This window comes from Bemisia tabaci, chromosome 7, assembly GCF_918797505.1.
Source record: "Bemisia tabaci chromosome 7, PGI_BMITA_v3".
Classification (NCBI taxonomy): Eukaryota; Metazoa; Arthropoda; class Insecta; order Hemiptera; family Aleyrodidae; genus Bemisia; species Bemisia tabaci.
Window position 1 is genome coordinate 1,353,336 of NC_092799.1, and position 10,659 is coordinate 1,363,994.

Genomic DNA, 10,659 nt, shown 5'->3' on the forward strand with positions numbered 1-10,659 from the left:
CTTTTGCCGATTATTTCAGTGCGAAATCAGGTATCTCCGTTTGCGACATTTGCAGACTTCCTGTCATAGTTTTTTTTCTGTGTACAAAACTGGTTAATGTAATTTCTTGAAAGCTTCCCAAATATTTCTGTATGAATTTCAAGCTACAAAGTTTGCTTGTTTCTCTTCGAAAAAATAAAATAGGAGAGGAAATTTTGAAACATTGAAATGGAGATACGTGGTTTCGCACTTTGTCTATCGATATGTTTTACACCTTAGTGAGGGTATTTCAAAAATATTGTGTGGCTACTCTCATGCTAAATTTGACACTATTTTAATAATCTTGTACAGCAAGTTGGTACAGAAAATCGTTAGAAAAAATTTAAGAAACTTCAAATTTGTGTGAAAACTACAATTACATGTGGAATTTTCTTTGCAAATTTGCGAGATATTACTTTTGAATTTGTTTTTTCTTCTCCAAGAAGTGTTCATAAAAGATGATGCAAACAAATGAGTAGTTCTCTTTGGATGAAACCACAAAAAAATCACACAGGGCACGTCGAGAATGTCTCTTATCGCTTTTTAACACACAGTTTAGTTCATACGAATTCTATGTCGCCCGAATTTTCAAAATCGCGTCGTCCATGAACGCATTTTCCTTTACGTTGCGTTCCGATGAGGCGAGAAGAGTCGGCGGTGCCCCTTCAAATAGAGCGCCTGGCAACCCCACGACACCGGAGCTCGAATAGTTGCGCACATGCAGTTTGTGTTTCCAGGCATCAGCTTGGACAGCTTTGGCCGCGGATTTCCATGATAGAATGATTTTCAGTATGCAATTGCTTTAAGTTGGAGCTTTTCAAATAAAAATGTAAAAGTTTTGTAAATTCTTTTGTTCTGTATTTAGTCATTTTTTCAGTAAAATTTTTTCAAATCGTTTTTTATGTCATCTAGTGTGCCCTTAGAAAAAAGTTGGGGAACCTATAAACAACAATTTCGCAAACTTTTGTGGAATCTTTGTCAACATAATTTAATCAATTCAACGCGTTTGATTTTGCTTTTTTTCGAATAAGGAGAAACTGCTGCCTTAAAACATTTTAAATCATACTCGACAGAGATTAATAACATTTTGAAAGCTTGTCTCTTTTCCTTTTATTTTCTACTGCAGCCTGATTGTTGAAATTTTGTGTTTGTCGAGTGGAAATGGATGATAAAAGTTAAATGGCAAAGCGTGATTGGTCGGCTATGCCTTAATGTTGCTTTGTCGGGTGGAATGGACGACATACTGTCGGATACTCAAGAGATGCCTTTAGTTTGTCGTCCGACAAAGCACGACAAAGGAGCGATAAGACATAGCCGACCAATCACGCTTCGCCATTTAACCATCCACTTCACCCGACAAACACAAAATTTTAACGATCAGGCTGCTGAGGCTTGTTAAGATAAAACTCACTTCAACGTGAAATTGTTGCTTTTTTTACAGCAGTTAATATGAAAGAGATTTGATTCTTTGATACTGAAGATGTATATAGTTTCGACCTCCCAATTGTATTCATATATGAAGATTAGAAAGACCATTGACGGAAGTCGTAGGGACCCACGTTCGCTTTAGATTGGTGACGGATGACATCATTCGGTTCGGCGCGAAACCGGAGCGTTTTAAATTTGCGGAAAAGTTGCGCTTTTTGAAGTGTGTATTTCTTTATTTTTAGTTACTTTTTCGCGTTCGTAATATGCGCATTGCATTCTCACGGAAAAAATTAAATTGCTGATTTAACAACTCAATTGCTAAAAAAAGTGATTGCAATGTTTCAATGTAGATTTTACAACCAAAAAAATGCCACTTTAACCACCCCCGTGGTTAAATTAGCTTACAACAGTGGTTACAACAGCATTTTGTTGTTGTAAAAATCTACGTTGAAACGTTGCAGTCGCTTTTATTAGCAATTGAATTGTTCAATCAGAAATGTAATTTTTTTCCGTGTGTACGTTTCATCAACCCTTTGACAACTGTGTTCGCAGGATAATTTGTCAATGATTTAGTGACCCATCGACTTCAATCTGAGGACCAACGAAAAATTCGTAGTCGCACCGTCGCATCGAAAGGGCAACGCTGTGGGTGACACTATGTAACTTCTTCACGCGGAGTCTATTTAATAATACACAATGAAATTGGGCAGCTCTTCTTCTCCCCCCCCCCCGGCCCCTCCAAATCGTCTCTTCCATCTCTCTCTCTCTCTCTCTCTCTCTCCCTTTCTCTCGCTCGCGGCTCCTTCGCCTTTGCGCGGGATCGTAACATAAAACTAAGCATATTTACATAAATATGGCACAGTCATTTATCTTCGAGCTTTCCTTTTCCGGGCAGGATTCAGGGCACACTCGCCGTTGCCAGATGGCGTGAGAGTTGCAAATTATGACAAAACTAACTTTAACTAGGATGGGTCAACTTTATTCGCAATTAACAATATATTTTGGAAAATAAGGTGTTTCCTTGTTGTGAAATTTTTTAAGCGTGCCAGGAGGGCTCGTTTTTTTAAAATCTCTCGGATGCACCAAAGTACAGCACACCAATAAACAACACCAAGAATCTAATATGTCTAGCTCTAACACAAAATCACCTACCTTTGTGGAGAATTTAACGATAGCTATGATGTTTCTGTAATTAGTTTGAAATAACGCAGTTCCTAATTGTAAAATGTAGTACAATTCTCGTCAGCTATTTTGCTGGCCCCACTTGTATAATTAGTCTACATTTTGCTATAAGGAGCTAATATGTACAGCTCTTATACAAAATCGCCTATCTGTGCGGGGGATCTAATAGTAGCTATGCTGTTTCTGTAATGCATTTGAAATTATAGTTCCTTCTTGCTAAATGGACGTGTTTATGCTAAAAGGAACTACGTGCAAGTGGAAAGATGGGATACGCTCGTTGAAGCTGGATAAGAAACAATAATGTGATCAGTGGATATAGTTCCTTTTGAGACTTGAGAGAATGGAAAGCGGGCTTTTCAATTAAAGCAAAAGGAACTGAGGGCTAACTTATGAGCCGTGGGTATGTGACAAGAGCCTTGTAGACAGGGCTCATGGGTTAAAGACCGCTATCCTGATCCTCGTTGCCGCTGACGTCACTGACGCTTTATATTTCCCATCCATTCGTATGACCCGACCACTAACGGGCACATTCCATCTTTCCCTCTGCACCTAGTTCCATTTAGCATAAATACGTCCAAATGTGGTTGAACTTTGTCCACTTCTCTCCATAATCAGACAAATCCATCAGATAAAATAAGGCAACCCGAACGTATGACTCACGAGAAAAAAAACAAGAAAAACCAAAAAAAGGAATGAAGATAATAATAAAAATCGGGCAACGGAGGAGGAAGCGATGAGCGGAGAGCAGAAGAGCGGGCAGCGGAAATGTTTCAATATTATACAGAGCAAGAAAAAATATACTAAGGAGAATGCGGCAATTATATTCAAAGAGGAAAATTATATTCTTGTGACAGAGCGAAGGGCGCCGAGGTCCTGGCCGCATGATAAACTGCGCACGGACGCATTAACACGCATACGCGCCTCCCGAACGGGAGGGGGAGGGCAGTTATGAAGGAAGAACGCGATTTAACCCCCGGGAAAAATTAACATACGATACGAACGTACGGAAGTTGTTGCGGTCGTTGCGGCTCACCGCTGCGGAAATTAAGTCGCCGTAGCTTCCTTACTCAGCTCCGCCATCAGCCAGAAGTGAAATCTCGCACGTTCCCTACTCATTGGAGGGTAATTGAATCAGTGAGAACGAAAACACACCAACTCGAAAAAATGAAAATAATCAAGACACATACAAGACTGCACAGTGGGTGAAAAAATTGGCCTAAGAAAAATATTTTTCGTGCCGAAGGACAAGCACTTCAGGGTACTTTAAAGGTATAAGCTGGAACAGATGCGCTAACTTCAATGACCTTTATGAAAATTGACTGCCTTTCATGAAAATTGAGCATTTTCGAATCACAAAGTTGGTATGTATTCATTCTCACTGATTCAATTGAGGCGTTGGGTGCAGAAAGGAAATGTCCTCGTTGCGGTGTTTTGAAATCTTCACTGCTAATTTATAATTTAGAGAGGAAATTAATGGGTGAATTTTCTGGAATGTTTCGATTTTGGCATCATAAAATCATAAAAAATGAGAAAATAAAAAAATTAGTAAAAATTTCAACTAATTCTACACATTTCTTTAATGATAATGGTTGGAACGTCAGTCGAGATTTTGAGACACTACAACCAAAAAATGCTCTTTTTGCACCCAGAACTTCAATTTGAAGTATATGGTCGTTTTCCTCACAAAATAACGTAACTACATATACATTCCAATGCTGCCGAATTTCCCCTCACAAATTGAATTTTTACCGGGAAAATTTGGGGCATTTTAACTGAAAATTTCCCTGATTACCCTTCTGATCTCACACAAAAATTAGACAAATTTTCGACAAAAATTATGTAAGTTTACTCTCCTAAAAAATTGAATTAATTGAGACAATTTTGCAACCTTGGAATTAAGTTACGTTCCTTCGTCCGAAAAGCGACGATTTATGCCGAATGGAACCATTTTGTACGCAAACCCCGCTCAAATAGTTCCTTCTATGAAAAAATCAGAGAGAAGAGACCCTCTATTGCTAACCTAACAATGGTGGAGGCTTTTATTTTCGATACTCCGACTTTCAACTATTGACCTGTTGTGTTGGCACTGTTTCTGGTTTTGATTCACTGAAGACTGAAAATTTGTAGAGCAGCATATTTTATTTTGCATAAAAACTATGTGCATCGTGAAAAGTTTTTTCGAGAATTTTCCATCAAAAAACCGCAAAATACAACTCTCTATCATTAAAAATATTAACTTAAGAGCCAAAATGTATTTCAGAGTGAATTATACGGTTGTTTTCAATGCGCCTTCAGCTGCGTCTGTAGCAATTGTTGTTCCAAATATGTTGTGCGCGCTGATTTCAAATCATTACATACTCGAATCTCTTAAGGAGTTGTATGTGTGCAAATAGCGCACCCTGTTAGAGAAGATCAGAAGTAAAGATTGAATGACGCCTACAAACCTAACAGGGATACTTCACGCATTGCGTAGTGCGTGAAGTATCCCTGTTAGGTTTGTAGGCGTCATTCAATTCTACTTTGTTTGTTCTCCACCAGAGTGCGCTTTTTACGCACCTAAAACGCCTTCAGATAGTCGAATATGTAATGTGCTACAATCAGCACGCACAACATAGTCGTAACAACAATTGCTGCAGACGCAATTGAAGGCGAATTGAAAACAACTGAATGAATTCCGGTAAGAAGCTGATGACTTTTGCTCCCTTATAATTGTTCATGAGGAATAGTGTTGAATTCCTAAAAGTAAAGGTTTCCACCTGTCGCCAAGAGGCCAGTGGAGGGTCTCTTGTCTCTGAAAAAGCGCGAACATGGGTCACTAAACCTTGAGTGAATTTTGATTTGTAAACAAACTCTTCTTCAAACGGTAAATGACGCTTGGTTCACAGTGCGCAGGATAAAAATGAGAGAAAGCAACTTCAAATTTTGAAAACACGATCTTAAATATAAAGAAAACTCCTCGACGCTCTAAACCAAAATTTTCGAGGGGAATCTAATATGAGTCAAGGATTAAGCTTCTTCATGTAAAACATGAGATCTAATTAAGCGTTAAATTCCGTGCAATACTCCTGAGGTATACCCTGATTTGTAACTTTGACTTCTCATGACCTGAATTTTTGTTACGAAGTCTGGCACCATAAAATCTATGCCAAGTCAAAGAGATTCGGGTTTCCCCATCTTCGCTCGTGGACAAAATAAGTATTTCCTAAGCAGATATTAATTTGGTCATTAATAATCGTCAAAAAGTAATCCCGTTAAAGTCCATAATTTTTATTTCGAATAAGGATACAAAGCCCTCTCTCTTTTCAATTGTGTCACTCTTGTAATTTATACCTTATTTCATAAAAAGTAAACGTATAGACAAGAGAGAAAAAAATGGCATGTGCTGTTGCATTACAGTATTGCGTTCGTTTTAAGTATCAAATACCTATTAGAAGTGGACGAGGAGGCTATGTACCAGATTCCCGGCCTCTATCGTCCACTGAATAATTCCGATATAAAAAAAATTAATCTGCTAAAAGCAACTTCCTTGTCCAGGGTTGGTAATTTTTTTCATTTTATTTCAACAGGGGTCATACATTTTTCTGTGCAGAGGGGGAGTGACGCAAACAAAAGCTGTACAGTGGAGCTTTTAAAAAACAGCGAGTATATTTCATCATCAGCATTTGAGTGATTTATTCGTAAATCGTTCACCAATCAGAGGACAACACTTGTGTCGGTATACATCAAGCCGGTTTCAAAACACTTCCCCACAAATCAATTGACAAAGAATAGAGCGAGAAAATGAATCATAACCGAGCGTAGCGCTTTTTGTTACTACATTATTTCATTGATATGTTTTCTTCGAAAAAAAACGAGAAAAAAGTACTATGCTTGCACCGATCTGTTCAGAACGGTTTAAAGTCTATACAAATTGGCAACTCAGTGGTGGAGTTTGCCATTGTACAATTATGCAAAATTGTTCCATTTAGACTGATTCTACAGGGAACCAATCCAAATTCACGACAATGTTGCAAAGATTTTATATACATTTTTTATTAGACAAAATCCCTAAAAATCTACATAGCTTTAAGGTTGTCAATTTTTCACCCTGTGAGGAAGAGATTGAATCCAGTTCCATTTTACTGAAGTCCGTCAACGCAATCAAAATCCTTTTATCATTACCGATAATAAATGTCGAAAGTATTCAATTTGTTTTTAAAATTTTTTAAGCTTCCTTATTTCCTCCTCTTTTTAAGGTCATATTTGAGCAAAAACAAATTAATGCCATTTAATAGTTGTATATTGCCTCTTAAAATGAGGCATACCTCTTTAATTTCACGTTAATTTCATCATTAATTTTTGTGAATTCTTCAATTTTTCGTAGAGACAAATTTTAAAATTTTTAAGAGATAATTCAAACATGATTATTTTAAACCTAATGTTTACCTTAAAATAGAATAGCAACGTCAATGACATCAGTGCAAATTGGTTTATTAGTAAATTGGGCCACCTTTTGGTATTAGGAACTACACTTTCTGGCTCATTCGTGAAAACACATATATCTACATATGAGGAAACTAATGGTACATACGTTGTTCCTAAATTCGATCAGAAATTATAGTGCCAAAATGTAGTCAAATTGGCATGCATTCCAGTGCACGCCGGGAGTATTTGCCTATCCTGACAATGTTTCAACTTTGGGGCCGTATGTTGTTACCAGCCAGCAGGAAATTTCAAAGTTTTACAGCGTAAAACTATAGGAAAAACTGCACGAAAACAGGCAACTTCGGTATGAATCAAAAAAGATTATCAAGCCTCTTCAATAAGGAAGAAAGATAGAAAAAGCTATCGGCCTATTCACCTTATTCAAAAGTTTCCTACAGCGCGGCGGGAAAGAAGCTAATCTCTTAAAATATATTGAGTGGACGAGAAGAATAAAATGCAGGGAAATGCTTGGTGAAAATGGAGCAATAAAAATGAATGGTCACTTGAGCTGGGACACATATTTTTGGAAACGTATCGATGACCTATGTTGCCAACTTTGCTAAATTTTTCTACCATTCATATTCAGTATATAAATTGAGTGTGGTTGTAAGTTGCAAAGGAAACCTGCAGCGGGAATTGAGGAATGTTATTGTTTTTTCTTCTTCTCTTTTTTAGAATTTAGATCCAACTGTTACATAGTGGTGTTTTTCAACCATTACTTGTGCTCCGACTGCGAGTTAATCGTAAATTTTGCTTTTGTCTATCAGAAAAGCCTTTAAATGCTTGTGGTTATATGAGAGAAAACTTAATTTCTAATGAACAAATTCCTTAATGGCTTAGGAGGACTTAAAATCGAATAGAAAAAGAACGAAGAAGTATCTTAAAACTTGTTTACCTCGTGGATGTCAATATTGTGTTCAATCAGCAAACTTTTATACATAATGATCTCTGAGACCTTCACCCTAAATTTGAGTTTATTTAAAATAATATAATTTTACATTTCAGCATTCCAAAAATATTGGGTATTAAGTCATGCAAAGGAGAACACATTTGTTTAAAGAAAAACCCAATTTTAAGATTCCTCGAGACTCAGTCATCAACTGAAACCTTACATTAATTCTGAATAGCCATCGGAGGGATTGTAATGAATGTTCAACCATTCTTTTGGTATTACTCAGAGCTAATTTATGAGATTGATAAACAGAGCGATAGACAAAGAGGATAAAGGGAAAATGGAGCGATCCTATTTGTTGAAGCGGCGATGATTCTCATAGAATAGTCTATTACTCACCGCATTTGTCCATTGCAACCACCCATTTATATACCAGTGGTATAGAATCGCTCCATTTTTTTTGTCCATCACTTTGTCCACTTACCCTCCGAAATCAGCCAGCAGGCAGATTTAACCATCTTTGCGGCTTTTATGGTTATGAATTGCCATTTTAGAAACAATGTTGCCTCTAAAAACTGTAATGTAGTTATTCAAAATGAACTATATTTTGCGATAAGAAACTACTATTTTTGGCTCCTCCTAGAAAGAGCATAAGTCGCATTAGTTTCCTGATGTGGATATGCGCTTTTTTGGATGCGCCGGAAACAGGACTCCCTTGTCGCAAAATGCAGTCTAAATGTGCTAATAGTGTGCTTTCGTAAAGAATAAAAATCTTAAATATTGCAGTCAAAAGAGGGATTCATATTTATTTTGCAGGCAGTAAAAGATAATTTAAATTCATGAATGTAATTCTGTTTTAAATTGTACATGAAATATTGCAACGGCGTAGGCGGGAGTGGGACTCGAGTCTTGGGCTTAAGCGCGGACGGACGAGAAGAAAGTTAGGTTAGAGCAAAAGATTCTGGGTGGCATATGCACTGTTTCAAGCGGCCAATTCATCACAAGAATTTAATCTGGTAAATGGAATTGGCTTGTTCCGAGAAAGAAGTCATAACAACTTGCTTATAAAATATTGTCCCGAGTGGCGCAGGGGTCGCTTCCATGGAGAGAAACCTGCCGGGCGCCAACTGTGGCTTCTTACAATCTGTTCCAGCATAACTAAACGAAACCTATGCTTTCCTCGAGTTTTCTTACATTTCCTCGGCTCATAATTAACTTCAATTATTTTAAAAGGACCCGGGAAAAGAGGATCCCAATACAATTTCAGTGAGCGTATTCAAGTTTCCTCCTCGCGGAACTTACTTTCGAGGCGGAGCACAGTGGATCGAGTATATCAGAGAGGTCGGACAAGAAAGTTTTTACTAAAACTGAAAATTTCGATGTTTAATTCGTCACATTTTGAATTTTAAGGGGTGCCTCAGAGGCAAATTTCACTAGGAAACTGACGAAACCACTTTTAAAACCTCAAAATGTTGTATGAACAGAGTTGTAAGCTATTAAAGTTTCCAAATTTTGTCCAATCTCTCCCACTGACTCGATCCACTGTGCTAAGTCCAGTCTCAGAGAATCGCTGAACATCTGCTCTGCATGCGATGATGATTGCGACCTGCTCCGGCTTTAGGTATCTTTTTAGCGCTTCGTTTTGTGGCTTTGTAAACGAATGTACTCATTTTTCAAATGCGATGGATGTGCAGTGCACTTGAAATTGAAGCACTGGGAGCGGAAGGGGCGTTGAGTCATCAATAAGTCAATCAGAGAATTGGCTTCCTTAAGTAACTTTTACACCGTAGGTAAGAAGACAGTGCGGAGTCTCCAGAATATATCGTCTCTGCTTGAATCCTCAAAAAATCATACACGTAATAATTTTTTTCCTATGTTTGCCCCCAAAACTTTGGCATATATACTGTTAGAAACGTACAGCCATCTGTATTATTAAAGTAAAGAAATGACTGTTACTATATGTATGTACAGTGGGAAAAATAAATCCAGTCAAGAGAACCTTTCAAATTTAGACAAGCACGTTTATTTTCGATGCCCGGACAGACACCATCATCACTGCAAAAAAAAAAAAAAATAAAAAAATAAAAAAATACAAATTACAATTCACAAGAATTTGAATTACTGTTATCGTAAAATGTATATATCGTGGTAATGTTATCGTAATTTTGTTTCCCTGATTGGAAAGGGGGTTGAAACCACCCCAACACGTCGCAGACATTTTGTTCGTCCTCTGGCCTCGGTTGCGCATTTTATAATTTTCGTTTTCATAAAAACATAGCATCTCGGCAAATTAAAAATGACAGTCGAAAGACAACGAGCGACGGCAATTAGAGATTCGCAGAGGACACCCTGGGGGCGGGGGAGGGGGTTGCAGGGGCGTGGGTGGGGCGTGACGGGGACGATAAGGGGGTTCATTGTCATGCGGCGGGTATGCGGGCGCCTTGGAGCTGATAAGCCATGTCTTGAGACGGAGATACGTCAGTTAAATATGTGATCATCGCGCGAGCGTCTTGGGCGTTTCGCCGCGGCTCCTGGGAGCACTTCCCGCTTCCCATTCTCCTCCCAGATCTCCCCGTTCTCCTCCCGGATCTCCCCGTTTCTGCTCCGCCGGAGCCCACGGTTCCATAAGTCATGCTCTCAGCTACGTTCTCCGTTTTTTAATTGATTCCTATGTT